The 18,510-nt window shown below is 41.9% G+C and overlaps 1 protein-coding gene across 5 annotated transcripts in view; it reads left to right on the forward strand.

Annotated features, from left to right (window-relative positions):
• FHL1 (four and a half LIM domains 1) overlaps window positions 1-18,510 on the forward strand; it is a 54,698-nt gene that overhangs the window by 12,045 nt on the left and 24,143 nt on the right. For 3 of the 5 annotated variants that reach the window (XM_072955968.1, XM_072955971.1, XM_072955970.1), the window contains exon 2: window positions 7,473-7,546. The gene's annotated coding sequence lies outside the window, so the exon portion shown is untranslated. Of the gene's footprint in view, window positions 1-5,635; window positions 5,738-7,472; window positions 7,547-18,510 lie in introns of those variants that run through there. The other 2 variants (XM_072955969.1, XM_072955972.1) reach the window with 1 other exon arrangement.

The raw sequence follows: 18,510 nt of genomic DNA on the forward strand, positions 1-18,510 counted from the left end.
CTGAAGCAGTCAGACTCCCGGAGCAGTGCCCTTCAGACGAGCTTCCTTCGCGGCCAGGCTCCCCCGGCTGTGCAGGCTTGTTAGGGGTAAAATGGAACTTAGGGTGCTTTGTAAAGTTCCTGACAGGCGACTTGAAAGTTGATTTGTGTCACCCTGTAGACTTACCATTCCTTCCACTTTTAAAACCCCTCTGATTTTTCTCGATGTGTTTGTTATTGTCGTATAGCAGACGCTGGCTGCGGGCGCGCTGATGTGGAAGGATTTACTCTGTGGCTAGTTGATTGGAGCAGGGGTGCCCTGTTGCCAGCGTGTAAGGAAGCAGTTCGTGGAGTGCTCTACCCAGCTTATACAGTAGGAGTCCGAGCACTTCACCAAATGTAGTCAGCAAATGTTTATTGAGTGCATACTCTGTGTGCAGGGCCCTTTGCTAGATGCTGTGGGGCATGTTAAAAACAAAAGCAATCTCTTTGAGCGAGGAACATCTATTCTAACTGGAGCCGCTGTTAGAGACGCATTAAGGATGTTGTGGAAAGAGTCCTGAACTGAGGGGGAAGGGAGAGAGTCAGGAGTTTGGAATCCTAGCCCAAGTTCTGCGAATAACCATCTGGTCCCTTGGGCAAATTACTTGCCCTCTCGGGGTCTCAGTTTATAGAAAGGGAATCGGGCTGGATAATCGCTAAGACATTCTATAGATTGGTTCATAAACAAATGGGTTAAAAAGCTAAATAACAGTAGAAGGCAGTAATAGATTCCAGAAGATGGTACTTTCTCTTTTGCCAAATCGAGTATACATCTGATTGTATTACACATATATGGTACATACAGTTGTACTGTGTACTTACACTAATTACAACTGGAGACCAGCATTTCTCAAAGTGGGGTCCTTGGATCAGCAGCATCAGCATTACCTGGGAGCTTCTTAGAAATGCAGATTCATGGGCCCACCCTAGACCTGCTGAATCCAGAAGCACTGGGGATGGGGCCCAACACTGTGGTTTAACAGTCCCCCCCGCCCAGCAGATTGTGATGCTCACTAAATTTTGACTACAGGCTGTGGGAATTTGGGGTGGTGGTTCTCAAACTTGGCTGCACATTAGATTCATCTGGGGGAACTTGGGGTGCAACCAGACTCCCCAGGTGCAGCCAATTTGAGAATCACTGGTTTAGAGGAGGGTGGCATGTGCGAAAGCACCTGCTATTCTCCAGTGGTGACAAACCTCCGAGGCGGGGAGTCAGCCAAAGCCAGAGTTGAGTATGGGGGAGGGGAAAAGTGGGTTTGAAGATGATTGGAAGGCCTTGGATTTCATGCTAGAAATTTGGCCTTTAGATTATAGTGGAGGAAGGTTTTGGGGAAAGGGAGTGATACGTTCAAAGTGGTATGTTTGCAAGATTATTTTGGCAGCTCTAGGGAGCACATGCATAGTCAAGAACATCTATGAAGTAGTCTAGGTGTGAAGTAATCAGGGGCCCCATTACAACTGTAGAAGTGAGATTATAAGGAAGAAAAAGTATGAAAGCTCTTCTGCAGGACAGATGGCCAGGATTCGGTGATGATTGTGGGGGTCAAGGCAGTGTTAGAACAGTCTTTGGCTCAGGAGTTCCTCTCTTCTTCTGGGACAGCCAGCGCTTTCCAGATGCAGCTGTCAGGATTGTCACGTTCTATGGGTCTGAACTCATCCTTTGTCCCTCGTTGCTTTGATTTAGGAGTTCTTATTTGGGGGGGCGGGTATTCCCCAGTGAGTTATAGAAAAACACAAATTATAGTCACCCATAAAGCTACCCACGGTCATCATAGCAGGGGAAAAAAATCCTGTTTCTCTTGATGAAGGAATGCTTGGAGTTGTGGGAAAGTTATAAACTTGGCAATGACTAATTCAAACCTATCAGTCAATTAAGTGAATTTTTACTTTATCATTTGTTTTATTTGGGAGCTGTTGTAGTAGTCACTGAAAGAACATCAATCTCCATATTTTTAAAACAAAACAAAACAAAAATACCATTGAACATTAGGGCAAAGGACAAGAATTTCAAGATTTTACCTTTTGACTTTAGCAAATATTTGCAGCTCCATTTTTCTTGCTGGATTTCACCATTTGATTTTTTTTTTTTTGCATTCCTGTTTGTTCCTCATGTCCAGCAAGTTTTGTTTTCTCTATTCTGTTATTGATGGCCTTTTTATTTGTAAGTATTCTTAATGGATTTTTGTTTTTCTGCTTTTCTTTGGGCTTATAAAGAGCAATTAGCCAGCGGTTATGTAAAGATACACACAGAAAATACCTAGTCTTTTTTTTTTTTAACATTTTGACTTCTTTCATCCATTTCTTCCCCCTCAACCCTGCCTCTGGCAACCATCAATCTGTTCTCTGTATCTTTGAGCTTGCTTGTTCTTTTTTCAATTTTAGATTCTGTATAGAAGAGAGATCATACAGTATTTGTCTTTCTCTGACTAATTTCACTTACGATGCCCCTAGATCCATCCATGTTCTTGCAGATGGCAAGATTTCCTTCTTTTTTATGTCTGAGTAGTATCCCATTGTATACGCATGCACCACAACTTCTTTATCTATTTATCCACTGATGGATGTTTAGGTGGTTTCCATATCTTGGCTGTTGTAAGTAGTGCTGCAGTGAATATGGGGGTGCAGATATGTTTTTGAGGTAGTTTCTTTGAATAAATACCCATAAGTAGAATTGCTGGATCATATATTAGTTCTATTTTTAATTTTTTTGAGGAACCTCTGTACTGTTTTCCATGGTGGCTGTACCAAGTTACATTCCCACCAACAGTGCGTGAGGGTTCCCTTTTCTCCACAGCCTCTCCAGCACTGGTTAGTTGTGGTGTTCTGATGAGAGCTATTCTTACGAGTGTGAGGTGATATCTCTTTGCGATTTTGATTTGCATTTCCCTGAGGATTAGCGATGTTGAGCATCTTTTCATGTGTCTGTTGGCCATCTGGATGTCTTCTTTGAAAGAATGTATTCAGTTCTCTGCCCATTTTTTAATTCGATTTTTTTTTGGCATTGAGTTTTATGAGTTCTTTGTATATTTTGGATGTTAGTCCCTTATCATATGTATCATTTGCAGGTACTTTCCTCCGCTCTCTAGGTTGCCTTTTCTTTTGGTTCGTCATTTTATTTGCTTTTTTTGTTTTTTGTTGTCCCACTTGATTATTTTTGCTTTTGTTGCAAAAGTATGCTTGATGTTTTAGTACTCCAGTTAAAAAAAGCACAATTTTTAAAAATTTCTTATCCCTCCTTTGTGACCAAAAATTCTTTAAATTTGCATCCAGAAATGGCCCATTGAAAGAGCTCCTTAGTGCTTATCCAGGGCCTGGGGGGGCGTGCTGCTCACCTTTCCTCCTTTTGTTAGTTTACAGGTTGTGTCATATCTGGAAGGAAAGACCTTTTATTACTAGTTTGGAAACTTATAAAGGCAAATTCGGTATTTTAAAGGGTTACATATATTTCAATGCAAGGTTTAACAATGGCTTACCTTTGGTAATGCTGCACTATTTGTAGTTTTCTGAGGGAACTAGAAAAAGAAATCTATGGAAGAATCTAGACAGATCACAACTTGAAATGTGTAGTTTATCTAGAAGATAAGATACCTTTTAAAAATATAACCTATCTTTTCCCAGGTAGGATAAAGAGTCGTCTGTTTTCAAATTGTGAAGAATATTATATCATATAAAAATAAATGTAGGAACTTATGTGGAAAAATGATCTTCTAGACATAGTATAGAGTATATCATACTCAGTCTTTAATATAAGGACACAAAGGTAGATTTAGTTCTGTTTCTATAACATAATATCCTTTTGGGTTTTATTTATTTATTCAGTTAATGTGTTGTTAAAGATTTGATGATGTTGCAGATCTTAATGATGTTGAGATTATTAAAATGAGGCATCTTTCATCTGAACTGTTTGTTTATAACAATAAATAAATTTGCTGGATAAGAGCTACTTTGTCAGTCCTTCTGCTAAAGTGGCCATCTTGTTTGTATTTCTCCCTGCGTTTTACGGATTTACGTATTTCAGATGCGTTTTGGACGATGCATATGCCAATGTTTCTGAAGATCATAGTAGCGTAAACATCTGAATGGAAGCAGGATAAATGAGTCTGGGCTGCCCGCCCGGTACCATCACAAGTGTACCTCATTAAGAAGGTATTTGGGGTTCACTGCTTTCTGGTTTCTGAGGTAGGAGAGAATATTCTGAAGGACATGATTAAGGCATGGTTACCATGACAATCACATTCAAAGAATTTAGAGGAGACAATGAATCTGTGGGGCTCATCCATTTTGATTGATTCAACCGGTCTTTTAGGTTCATTCAGACAGCTGCTGTCTCTGGGTTTTCTTTTTCCACATAATTCACACAACTGATTGGTGATTTGGGGGTAATTGCACCTTGGCTGTCCGTAGTGATAGGGTCGCCGGTGTCTTGTGACCAAAATACGGTGGCTAGACCTGAAGGAGAATGATTGTGTATGTTAAATGTCACTAGGACGTAGCTGCTGGCTTCTGGAGTAATATAAATGGTTTGTCTAATTTCACTTATGAATTCTGTCAGGGTGGGATAAGATTAACGTGATTTATTTTGCAGCATGACTGACCCTTAAGTGTTTGGGTTTTATTTTGGATTACTTTGCTGTCATCACATTTTACCCACTGTCTTTGGCTGCTGCTCTGTTTTTCTTCTTTGACTTGCGCAATATCGCCAACACGATTTGTGTCATGTCTGGTCAGAGCCACAGTCGCACACAGCACATCTGAAAGTATACACAGCTCTACCTGCCGTGAGGGCCTTTATCCTCCCAACCCCAGCTAAATGTTAAGTGGCACACGCTAGCACCGACAGCAAAGCGAAATGGAGATACAGATGCTGTTAAAATCTTGCTGTACGTTTTTCTCTTTCTTGGTGGGCTGGTTTTAATGGTGAAACCATGAACTCTGGAACCAGACTCCTCTGGCAGGGGCCCAAGTTGGACCCCAACCAGGGAGCTCTGCCTGCTCAGCCTTTAGGCCTTTCTCTCTTCTGCCCTCTGGAGGGCGTCGGGGAACATGACATGCAAGGACTTCCTCTGGAAGGGAGAGCCTGCATCTTTGAGTTCTCTAACCTCCCCTGGCCCCATCAGGCTCCTCAAAGCCTGAACTTGTAGTGGTAGGGAGCAGACAGAGAGAAGGCAGGGAAGGGGTCTTAGGGCGGAAGCTATCCTGGTTCTTTAGAGAACAGGGTTACTTCAAGTAGAGCCCTGGATGTATTGAATCCATCTCCAGGAAAAATCGGTTCCAATGGGGTGGGTAAAATGAACCAGTATAATAGTAAGGCTAGAGGGTGATGGGTTCAGGTTTGAAGTTTTAGTTGGGCTGGATCTAACTAGGGGTATATTTGGGGCCAAGTATCTGTGGCAGCATATGAAGGCATTATCCAAGTTTGATAACAATTTCATTCTGCGCCTGCAGCAATAGTCATGATAATTATATATCTGATATTCAGCTAGTACTTTTCATGTATAAGGCACTAAGCACTTTACAGGTGCTGGCCCCTTGCCACTGTCAGCCTGTCTGTGAGGTAGCTGACCATTATGAGGCACAGAGTGGTGGTACAGCCAGTGTAAGGCAGGGCCCGCATGTGACCCCAGGCCGTCTGACTCTGGCACCCTTGCTGTGAACAGCTGTGCCATGCTGCATTCTCTCTGCAGCTGCATGAAAGGGTGTGGCATCTTCTAGAAACAGTGAGTTCCAGATGAGTGGGGTGTGGGCGGTGGGAAGTGAGGCTGAGCAGAGCCTTTTGTAGATACGTACCATGTCAAATCCTGGGAGCTAGAGAAGAAATAAGGCATTTCTGCCTTTGCCACCAAGAAACTTCAAGTCCTGTAGGACAAATGAGGCATAGCATGAAACCAAGGGTACATTATTCATATGGTAGAGTAACAAAATATTATCTCTATTTAAGTACTGGTGGGAAGAGGACTACAAAGTATTCCTTGGGGGCTAGTCACTTTCAAGCATTCGTGTTTGAAAGTTAACTCTTTGTTGCCAGCACTGATCTGCCTTTCTCTGGGCTTTTGACCTGGCAGACAAGGACCCTGTCTCTGTAGTCGGCAGACTTGTCCATTTTGAGTTTGGAAGAGATGTCTTCAACTCTGACAGCTGTTATTAAGGTCTCTAAACAGATGAACCCACTAGTCTGTTGAACTAACTGGACCAGCTGCTTATTTTTGTTTAAAAATAATCTCAGCGGGGAGGGTATGGCTCAGTAGTAGAATGTGTGCTTAGCATGCTCAAAGTCATGGGTTCAATCTCCAGTACTTCCATTAAAAAAAAACCTAATGATAAATAAATAAATAGACTTAATTACCTCCCCCTGGTAAAACAAACTAAACTTGCAAAAAACTCTCTAACCACTGTTTTCTGGATGATGGGCCTGGAGCTGATTGGTTGGGGGCTGGGGGCAGTGATGAGCCGGGTTATAATCCTTGGTTTGTGTCTGCCTTATTTCATCTGATGGATACTTCTCGAGCGCCTCCTGTGTGGCAGGCACTGTTCTGGCCATGGGACCAGAGCAGTGAACAGAGCAGACGGGGCCCTCTTCTGGGGGAGCTGTCTTTTTCTCAGATTTCATTTGCTCGTGTACATTTCACAGTTGATATAAAAGTGCCTTTGGTGTGAGTTTCAGGATTTGACACATTGGGGATGGTGCCATGATCACACTTCCTTTCTCCCTAGCCCTAGCCAGTCCTTTCTGAATAATTAGGGGCGGGGAGGGTGATGATGTCAGCGTGCCCGTAGGGAGGCCTCGTGGGGAGGCCTCGTGGGTGCAGGGAGGGTGGTGTGTCAGGTGTACTGTCTTTGTGTCGGCGGCAATGGGAAAAGCATAAGGTATACCTGTTTCCTAGTCATGCAGAACCATCCACGAGGGGATGAGCCTGCATCCTAATCCTGTTGTTGATTGGAGATAACTTCAGCAGTCGCAAGGCACCTCATCTCCATAGCAACACCTCTAAATATTACTCTGGTGACTTGTGCTCTACATTCTGTCTGGATCTGAGCCCTCTTGTGGCAAAATATTCTAAAGATGTTAAAAGAGGGGGGAAAAAGTCTCAACTAATAAATCTATTCTAAACGACTGAGTCATTTGTTTTGATTACCCGGGTGATTGCCAAATGTTAATTTAAAACTGAAATAGGCCATGAGCTCACCCTGCTAACAATGCTGAGTGTTTGAACTAATACAGCTTGATAATGAGGGGCCGGATCCACTGCTGGGCGAATGTTATATGATAAACAGACATTTGGGGAAATATGCAGAACATCTTGGCAGTTTTCCTTTAACTTTAAGGGTTGTAAATACAAAGTAGAATGTGTTACCATGAGCCATATCAAAGGAAGGTGACTTTTTTTTTAGAATATCTAACTCTCTCCTGAAAAAGTAACTTTGTCTCTTGATTCTCCTTTTTTCTTCACGTAGGCACGTCAGAGGCTGCGTTGTCAACTGTGTCCAGCCCTCACTGAATATCCCATTCTCCACACATCCAGTGTGAGGTGAGTCTTTCTAATTTCCACGAATTCCGACACTGACCTCCAGCCTTCTGGTTTGTGATGTCCACGTTGACACTGTACAGTCGACTTAATAAGCAGGTTCATTTTAATTGACCCAACCAATATCACAGCTTACCCTAGATATTAGCTCTCTGGGGAACGCCTCTTCCGGAGAAAACCTCACATTTGCTCTTAATTTGGGGGCATGAAAAGTGTGCCAAGCACAGCAGCGTGGTCAGAATGTCTGCTTGAAAACCCCGGCACGGGCAGTAGGGAGCAGGAGAGCCGCTTGGGCGGAGGGAGGAGAAGGGAGGGGAGGTGGCTCTAGGCTGACCCAGTCAGTCAGGGCTCAAGATCACCCTTGATCAGGGATCTTGAGCCTCAGGGTGACACGAGCCGAGGTGTGGGGCTGCCACCTCACAGTCTGCTCATCTTGAGCGTTTCCATTGGGTTTCAGTAACGTGGGCCAGGAGATCTTTTTCTGAGGACGACTGAAGTTCCCAGTGCTGCCCTGTGGGTGTGAGCAGCGGGATGGGCGAGGCTTTCCACGTAACATGCCCTGGACGGGCATCCTCTGGCCTCTTTTCTTTAGCCTCGGCGGCCTATGGATGCTCTGTGATGATTCCAAGTTACTGATTTCTCTCTCTTGAGAGATGGGGGACATTCATCTTTGAAAATAGTGGAAGGAGGGACTCTCCAAGGTGGTTCCTCCAGGAGCACAATGTAAGGGCCGCAGCCTTTCTGCTCTCTGGGCCTGGATCTCCACGTGCTTATGAGACATTTCCAGTTTCATCCATCAGAAGGTTGCTGCATGTCTGCCTCCCCTGCACCTCGCCCCGCTCCATACGCAGTCCCTCCGCACATTCCGGGCGGGGCCTTCTGTTTCGGTTAGGGTTGATGCTCACAGGTGGTGAGAGGTGCCTTGATGTGGAACTCTTCAGGGATTTTGAAATATATATATTCAAATACCTAAATATATTAAACCCTAAAAAATGAAAAAAGGGCAGCTTTTTAGAAGTGTTTAATCTGAATTTGATACATTTCATCAATTACAGTGGTGGTCGGCGTTCCTTCCCGGGTCCTGGGGCTTTAAACTGGCCCTGTGACAAAAGCTTCAGCAGTTTCTCTCAGCTGCCAGCCTCAGTCATCTCTTCCATGTTCCGGTTTAAGCCCTGGCATTGCTCCCATCCACAGCTTTTACCTAAAATAAGGATTGTTTTCAGACTTTGTTTTCTGATGATAAAAGCCTGTCTTTAAATAAAGCCTCAAGTCTGACCCCAGTAGAGACACTAAACCAGAGCTGCTTGGCTCAAGGAGGAGGCCATGACTTGCTCCTCCTCTGGGGAACCCTAGGGCAATCAAAAAGTCATGCTCCATCTAAAGAGCAGAGATTTTTAGCTCTGTGCCCTTTCACAGCTCTTACTTTTATTTTCCAAGGAAACAGAGACTAGATTGTTTAAGACCACATACAGAAAGGTAAAAAAACATCCTCCCATCCCCTGAGTTGGAAATGCTGGCCAGGTGAAACTTGTCCACTCCCATGTGTTGTTTGCCCTTAGTAATTCCACAGCAATCTGCAACCGTGACAGATTTTGTCTGCAGAACACTTTGATAGAAACTGTGTGTACAAGATTGTATTCTTAAAGTGGAACATTTTAATTAAAGTGGTTTTGTGATATTACGAATATCACAAATCACGAATGACGTCTTTAATTTGACCAAAACTTAGCATCTTTGGGTTTTCTTCTAGATCAGTGAGTTTCTCAGGTGAGTTAATGAAATAGAATCTATTAAGTTCTGTTTCACCATGACAGAAATATATGGGATTGGTGTAAAAGAGTTCCAGAGTCACAATGCAGTTGTGTCTTGTGATCTTTCTTCCTTTCTTTCATTCATTCATTCATTCGTTCAACTCTGCTATACACTAGGTCAGGAGTGTAAGAGTGAGCAAAACAAAACTAGCGATGCATTTTGGTCTGGTACCATTCTTCAAGTGTAGGACATCCCTAAACTGTTTTCCCTTTTGCAGATGAGGAAACTTAAAGTTGATTTTCCTTTTTTAATTAAATTACCCAGTATTGAGTAGACCAATATGAGTTCAGGGGTGCAAATCGAGGTCCCTGTGTCCAGCCCGCTCCTTGGGCCTGTGAATTATGCCACCTCTGAGTGAGCACGTGCAGATGATAAAGGATGCTGTCATTTCAGGGCTGCGGCTGGGCCTGGGATCCGAATGCCTGCAAGACGAAAACAGATGTAAACTGTGTATTTCACACTCCATTTTTTAGAAGTTTATTTGGAAAAATTGGATAGTTTGGGAAGACAGACTTTACAGTTTCCACATGAGAATTTTTTTAAAATGAAAATGTGTCCCATTTTAGGTTTAGTACAACATTTATCACAGGTAAACTTTATAATTCATGAACTTGAAATGATTCCATTTGGCTACCCTTCAGGGATGGATTTCTTTGGAACAGAAACTTGAACACAGCATAATTCTTAATGCATCGTTGAGCTGGGTACTCTTAAGTGTTTCTGTAGTAGTGACAATATTGTTAATTAATGAAACATTTACTTCACATCTAGGAAATATTTGTATCATTGACATATGGTCACTTTCATTATTGACTTGGCAGTTTTTAATATTCACAAAACAGAATTTTGAAATGCAGTAGCCATAGTGATTTGATTTGCACCATTCATACTGATGTGACCTCTCTTCTTGGTGCACTAGGAGAAAGCGTGGAAATCAGCACAGATGGGTCACACAGGCTTAAAGGGTTTGGAAATCATCAGTCCAGAGCCAAGGTCTCAAGCTGGTGGGCTGGATCTGGCACACAGGGGTGTTCTTTTAAAATTCTGAGTGAATTGCCAGCATTTAAAATTTGAGAGATTTCACTTTTTAAAAAAATCTAGATTTTTAGCTCCTCTTGAAATATCAGAAGATCTAGCAGCATTGAGCCTGCATTCCTGTTGGGCAACATGAGGCTGGAGCCAAATAGCTGCTAAAGATAGCTAAAGATAGAACATGAACTCTGAAACTTGCCGCAGTCTCCACCACTCTCTGTTATCTCCTTGACACTAAGGGCAAGGGTCGGGTGGCATTACTCATTGTAAGACCTGCTGGGCACTCATGTGCATGTGCGTTTTCAGCCCCTTGTCTAGATGAAATTGCAACTGCAGGGTTAGAGCCATCTTTCCTCTCAAAATATCAGTATGTGAATTTTCAGGTGCATGATGCTGGATGCTGTTCATTTTGAGGGGATGCCTTAAAAGGGTTGAGGGTAAACATCTGAAGGGAGGGGTACCTTCTGATGGTGCCTGGTTCAGAGAAGGAGCATCAGCAGAGGTTGGAGGAGTCCTGGGGTCTCCGTCAGTGCTTCTCAGCCTTCAATGTGTAGATTCTGATGCAGCAGGTCTGGGGGCAGGCCCGAGATTCTGCAGTTGCAGCAAGCACCAGTTTATACCTCTGCTACTCTGAGGACTCACCTCTGAGTGACAAGGGGGCTCTTACCCTGAAGTAGTCCTAAGAAAAAGCAGTCATGCAGTGATGGGTCTAAATATCTTTTCCTTTGACCTGAGAAAGAGAAGGAGATCATAAGCAGGCTAATTGGGGATGAGTTTTCATGATAAACCTGACATCACTCCTAGCTGTAGTGGGGGTAACTTAAAATCCATCATTTTTAATACAACACAGTGTGTATAAAAGACAAGTCCAACTTTATTTTTAAATCTTGTGTTAAGTGCTGCTAAGAAAAAAGCTAGATATGTTAAAGCCCAAATTTAAATTTTACATTTTATAATTATAGGATATAATTATAGGATATATTTGTGAGACTCGTGGAAAACTTCCAAGACCACAGAAAATAAGATAATTATCAAATTCCTGGAAATATGATAACCTTATAAACTATAAAACGATAGAACAAGTCAGAAAGGAAGAGATCAACAGTAAAATATATAAAAATTTGCTAAGAGAGATCAACAGTAAAATATATAAAAATTTGCTAAGAGTAGATCTTAAGTGTTCTCACCACATGCAAAAAAGGTCGCTGCAAGGTGATGGATGTGTTAACTTGACTGCGGCAGTCGTTTCACCGTGTCTATTCGTGTCAAGCCATCACATTGTATACCTTAAATATCTACAAGTTTTGTAATTATCCCTCAGTAGAGTTGGGGAAAAAAATGATGAAAAGGAAAACATGCCAGGAAAAGTTTGTGGTGAATTTGACAAGATCATTAGTTTCTGTATTATGCACAGAGCTCATATAGGTTGGAAAGCCTGGCAGATGGTAGATGGTCCATAACTGTTGGCAGAATGAGTTCTCCAGTAGGTAGACAGGTGGAAACGTTCACATTGTATCACAGGTAAATAAATGTATGGGAAAATGTTTGGCCTCACTGGTATGCAGAGACAAGCTTCTTGAAACAGCAGTGAGGTGTATTTTTCATCTATTAAATCAACAAAAACAAAAAACCCAATGCTAAGACGGTTACCTTGGAACCAATAAACACTCATTGCTGGTAGCGTTGTAACTTGGTGAAAAGCCTTTTGGAACATTGTTTGGCAGTAGATGGCATCAAGTCACACTTGATCCAGTAATCCTATCTGGGGAAATATGTTCTAAGAAACAAGTTCTAAGAAAAGAAAAAAGCTGTGTTATGGGAATTCATCACAGTTATTTGTAAGGACAAAAAATTAGAATTTAAATATCCAGCATTAGAGAAATGGTTCATTTGTTCAACAGATAGTTTTGGTTAAGTAATTTTGCTGCATCTGTGTAGTGGAATTCCATGAATCTGTTCAGAATTATAATTTTGATGCCTACAGAGCAGTAGGAAAGAATTTGTATGATACAGCCTTACTGAAAAGTGCAGGATGCAGAACTGTATACATGTGCTGTGGTTAGAAGCTTGCAAGGTGACAGGTACACACGGACAGGAACTAGAAGGCACCTGGGCAGATGTAAGTAGCCCTGTGTTTGAGGCTTTACTCGTGTTGTTGTCATCCTGTGGTTTGTACATTTTAGAGGTTGAGTGGCTTAGCTTTTAGCCACTTAAATCAACTCCACGTTGCAAGCAGCGATGTTCCGAGGGTGACATGATAGGTGTTTAGTAACTGTGAGTGAGACACCACGAGATGCCTGCGTCGAGCCTAGACGTGGACATCAGATGCCGTAGCTCCTTCTCGCTGGCTCGGCCCCACCATTCCGAGCCCCCATTTTCCTTTCTTCTTCCGTTTCCGGTGATTGGTGGGGAGGCATCTTGGCGTCCCACAGGGCAAAGTGTAATGTCTGTGTCAGAGCTTTCCATGAACCCCGCCCACTCCCCACTTTCCCTGCTCTCTGTATACTTCTCTCCTTTAATTAGGTCACTTACTTCATGTCTGTTTTTCTTGTTTGACATGGTTTCCTCTGGCTGTAGCGCCACATATTTTCCCCATATGTCATTGCCTCTGCAGCTTCGTGTTGCAATCGCTTTTCAAGGGGAACAGAGAGCACATTACCGGGGCGGGGGGGTTGGGGTGGCTCTTGACTCTTTGCCTGCCCTTTGCCGGCATGAGCGTTCCTATTTCTTTTGGGCCTAGTTCTGTTTGGTTTTGTAGTCTTCATCGTCAGTTATGTTTGGACTGAGAGATACTTAACGTAAAAATAATGGTAAGTCACAGAGATGTCTGGCAAAGGTGCAGTCCGTTTGTTAAGGTTGCTGGTTTATTTATCTCCCCTGTCTCTATGGTGACTAAATCCGGGGCTGGGATTTAATGGACTTAACTTTGACCTCTGGTACATCTCCCAACTTTCCCAGCCTCTGATACAGAAGGAATTCGTTTTCACATTAAGAGAGAAACTGCCTCACTTAGAGAAAGGGTCCTAATTGGACTCTTGAAAAGTGGTATCTGCAAAGTCTTCGATTCTTATGCTATCTTCGATCAGAGCTGATGTAGCACTTGTGGAGAAAGCTGAGAAGTCTTTCAGATAGACGTGCACACATGCTTATGAAACACGCATACACACACATGCAGCATTACCAGTGGCCTCAGGAAATAATTTTCTTTTCAGTGAAAATAAAGCATGGTTTAGTTAATGTGAATGAACTTGTCTGTGAGAACTTGTTGTAAGAGAGTGTTTTCTAAGAGTATTAAATCAATGGGAACATTGATTGGATATTATAATTTTTTAATTAAAAAAGTCTCCTTTATCCATTCCAGTATTCTAAGTTTAGATAGAAAGAAATATCTGAACTATATTTCAGACGTCAAATATATTACTGTGCCATGGAGGTCCACATGGCAAAGGTTAGGTTTGACTGGGATTCCCATGGAAGAAATTAGATTTGGACGTAGGAATTCAAGCCTGGTGTTGTGTCCACGTGCAATTGATGGGAAATGAAGACGTGGATGTCTGACCTCTCAGGTAGCTAGAGCCAAACCATTTTGAACTTCAGTTGGTTTAAACGATCCTTTAAAACGTTTTATCCTCTTCCATACGATGCTGTGAGACTTACAGGGATAGTCCAGTTTTAGAAAATTTAATAACATATCCAAAATAAAGTCAGTGGTCTACTTGATTTAAGGCTAGGGTACACTGTGTTAGTTTCTCTATTTGCAGGTCCTTCCATCTTCTCCACAAACAAGCTCACATTTGTGAATTTTCTTTTAAAACCAAAACAAATGATTAACTAAAGGATTGTATAACGGCTGAGACAATGGAAGCAACTGAAATGACCTTATACCCTTATTTCTTAATAATATTAGTGTTCAGGTTTGTCATCAAGTTCAGTTCCAGTCCAGTAGGAACTTGTGAATCCTTAGTATTTTTATTAAGACTTTTTAACGTCATAAAACTCAGTGGATGTGGAAGTTGCTTTAAGATTTTCTCCATTGTCACCTTGTGTATTAATAGGACACATACTTGAGAAGCCAACAACAGATGTGAGACCAATGTTGGATACTCTTTCAATTCTGGGTTGCAAACCTTGCTCGTGCGTCTTATAACTGAGAACTTCGAAACTCTGTGAGATTAAGTTCAGAGCTAAATCATACAAGTTTTATTGTGTCAGTACGTAAGCATTGCTGAGGTCAAAGCTGTTACAGAAATCAAAACGGTAAGGTATGAAGCCCTCATCAGTGCTTGAGGGAGAGCGGTCCTTTCCCCTCTTTATTGCCATTGTCATCATCCTTATCATCATATCAGCCTTGTGCGTTGAAAACCCAGCGTGGAGAACTGTGCTACCAATAGTTATAATTTATTTCCTCATATCTTTAATTGTGAATATTTGAATTTTGTTCAAACAGCTCTAGGGGTCAAATCCATTTAAATTTTAAAAGGATGAAGTATATAAAAATGTATTTAGAATAGTAGCTTCGTTTTCCTATCCTGTCAGCCAGGTAAGCCTCACGCTTTGTATAGCATCTCTCGCTGAAGGATATGCATTTATTGGGTGAACAGTTAGTTTCTGTAACAGTTCCTCACCTAAGTAGAAAAGCGGTGGTCCTTAGGTAGTTTGCTGAGCATTTGTGGTCTTTGCAGGTCTGTGGACATCTCTTAAACCATGTGATATGTGTGTGTGTGTGTGTGTGTGTGATATGAACATTTTTATACCTTCTTCAGGGCTATGAATTAATAATTTAGTTAAGATATTCCACATGTTTCTCAAAACTAGTAGACTTTTTTCTGTGGATTCTGGTGAGGAATTTGTGTACTTAGTTGTGAGTGTACGTGGTTAAGGGGCTCACAATCCATAGTGTCTTTCGCTCACTAAAGTGGTTCAAGTGCTCACTAATTGGGGAGGATGAGTTCCACCCTTGGCATTCTGCTCATGTGATGGGTCTGAACCTGGAAGCAGTGCAGCATGTTCCATTGTTTTTAGCCCATCCTTTATGTTCCCAGCTGTGTCCTCTGTATTGTCAGTCCTCGTAGATTTGACACAGGATCTTGACCCAACTCCTTTGGTCCCCTCTGGGGTGTTCTCCAGTTTTGTTACTGGGACAATCGAAGGCACAAATAGAGCCGGAGATTTGGTTGGGGTCACTGTCCTAAATTGTACTCTGCTTCTCCAGGAAGCTCCTTGGAAACAAGAATTGCTCCTTGGAAACAAGAATTACTGATGTTTTCTCTGGTGTCCTCCATATCATTTATTGTTTATGCTGTAGGCTTTTGCTAGAGATACAATGAATTGAATGAGAGACATTTTATCAATTACAAACCATAGCATTACCGTGGTATTACATAGGACAGTCTCAGGATCTTCGTTTGCTCACCCCTCCCCCCCGCCCACCGCCCCATTCCTGTAAAATCAGTATTCCTGACATCACGGGGGCATATTCTCAAATAGAACAGCCCCTCCTACCCCATACCTTATAGGATGGCATCATATTTTTCCAACATTTAATTATGAAGTTTTCAGGCAGGCAGAAGAATTGAAGTTATACAGTGAATACTCATTCCCCAGCACCCCGGTTCTACAATTAAACATCTCACTAAATTTCCTTTACCACATAGCCCTCTGTCTGTTAGTCCATCTTCATTTCTTGGATGCATGTCACAGTAAGCTGCTGACATCCATGCGCTGTGCCCCTAAACACTTGAGCATGCATATCAGCATGTGGTTTTGGTTTTGACATTTTTAGACCTGCTAACAGATTTGCTGAGAGTCTGTCCTGAGAAAAGATGGTAAGTCGAATGTGAAATAAGCTCCATTTTGAGACTCGCCGGAGTTTTTGTATCTAATGACCAGCAAGTGTACAAACACTTTAGATCACTGCCCCTTTTTTCCTGCATTACACGGTCACATTCTGTGTATTGTTGAAACTTGAAAGGCCAGCCTAGGAAATAGAGTTGAGTGTCTTTGTTTGTATGAGTAAGACTGGAGAGTTGGGGCTGAAGATAGTGGGGCAAAAGGTTCCAGTTAGATACTGTAAGAGATGGAGAAGGAGATTCAGAATCTGAAAGTTGCCAGCTTGATACCACCGCTTACACAGTGAGCCTGGAGAGGGTGTAGAGGCTGTTTATATTACATAAGGGTTATGGATTTAATAAACATCAACATTACCAATATTGGTTTTCACATTCTAGTCCGTGAAACCCTAGAACTCACAGAAATACTTCAGAGGTTTCACCAACATTAGAATTAGAGTTTTTAAAAGTGTATTGAACTATTTGACAAACACTAATAAAATACACCAGATGTACTCAACTGGCTTTTGTAATAAATTTTAACATACTGTAGAACACTTACTGATTGACTTCAAGTAAAGGTTATTGAGGTCAACTTAAAATAAAATTCTGAATAACACTTATCTGCCATCCATCAAGGCCAGGATAATATTTCTGTTGTGGGAATAAAGACAAAAGGTCTTCAGTGAGACCATTACACTAAAGCCATGGTGTTAAGGCATTGACCTGTGAAAGCTGAAGTTACGTTTTGGTTTCCAGTTACCATGAGCACTTACCCATCTGTTATATTTAGATTCTTTTTTTCTGGTACCTTTAGGACTCTGGAAACAGATGAGTATATGCTTTCAACTTGAAACAACCATAAAAGGGGAAAGGTCATCAGGAGGCCCTCAGGTGGGGCTGTGGGAATGGATTAGGGAACCTTCCAAAGGGCTCTCTCTTGGCCCATAGCTCACACTGCTCCGTGTGAGTCTGCACACGTACGGGGGCAGTGGTGCAGTTCCTCAGGAGGTTGTCGGAAAGGCTCTGGCCAGTTTCTTTCTCAGAGGCCGTGGTACTCACTTTGATCCCTTCACTCTGAATTGTACCACATCCTGTGCCTGTAGTCTAAGCCAGGACCTGCTTATCTAGAGCTGCAGTTGATTTTGAAAATGTTTGCTTATCTATATTTTATTTTCTCCTAACATCTTTTTAGGAAGATTTTCAAAGTTGAAATGGTTTTGTCATGAACACCTGCATGCTCGGCACCTAGAGTCTGCCATTAACATTTGACTCTTCTTGTTTGATCACATATTTAGCTGTCCCTCTATCTATCCATCAATCCACATTCTTTGGGGAAGCATCATTCAAAAGTCCACAATCAATGCTGGAGAGGGTGTGGAGAAAGGGGAACCCTCCTACACTGTTGGTGGGAATGCAGTTTGGTGCAGCCACTATGGAAAACAGTGTGGAGATTCCTCAAAAGACTAGGAATAGACTTACCATACGACCCAGTCATCCTGCTCCTGGGCATAGATCCAGAAGGAACCCTACTTCAAAATGACACCTGCAGCCCAATGTTCATAGCAGCACTATTTACAATAGCCAAGACATGGAAGCAGCCTAGATGTCCATCGACAGGTGACTGGATAAAGAAGAAGTGGTATATTCAGCCATAAAAACGACAACATAACGCCATTTGCAGCAACATGGATGCTCCTGGAGAATGTCATTCTAAGTGAAGTCAGCCAGAAAGAGAAAGAAAAGTACCATATGCTATTACTTACATGTACAATCTTAAAAAAGGCAAATGAACTTACTTACAAAACAGAAACAGACTCACAGACATAGAAATTAAACTTATGGTTACCAAAGGGGAAAGAGGAGGGTGGAGGGATAAATTAGAGTCTGAGATTAGCAGATACTAACTACTATATATAAAATAGATAAACAACAAGTTTGTCCTGTATAGCACAGGGAACTATATTCAATATCTTGTAGTAGCCTATAATGAAAAAGAATATGAAAACGAATATATGTGTGTATATGTATGACTGAAGCATTGTGCTGTACACCAGAAACTGACACACCATTGTCAACTGACGATAAACTGTAAAACTGACTTCAATTAAAAATAAAATAAATAAAATTAAAAGACATATTTTGGGGGGAAGCATTTCAAAGTACATGTGATAGATTTCACCAGTTAAATAATTTCATATATTTTACACACTTTGAGTCTGGCTTTTTAAACATTGCACAAATGTGCCTAAATTGGCATAGAGTCCTGTGAAAGAAGATACAAATGCTTTTTAC

The sequence above is a fragment of the Vicugna pacos genome, chromosome X, assembly GCF_048564905.1.
Source record: "Vicugna pacos chromosome X, VicPac4, whole genome shotgun sequence".
Classification (NCBI taxonomy): domain Eukaryota; kingdom Metazoa; phylum Chordata; class Mammalia; order Artiodactyla; family Camelidae; genus Vicugna; species Vicugna pacos.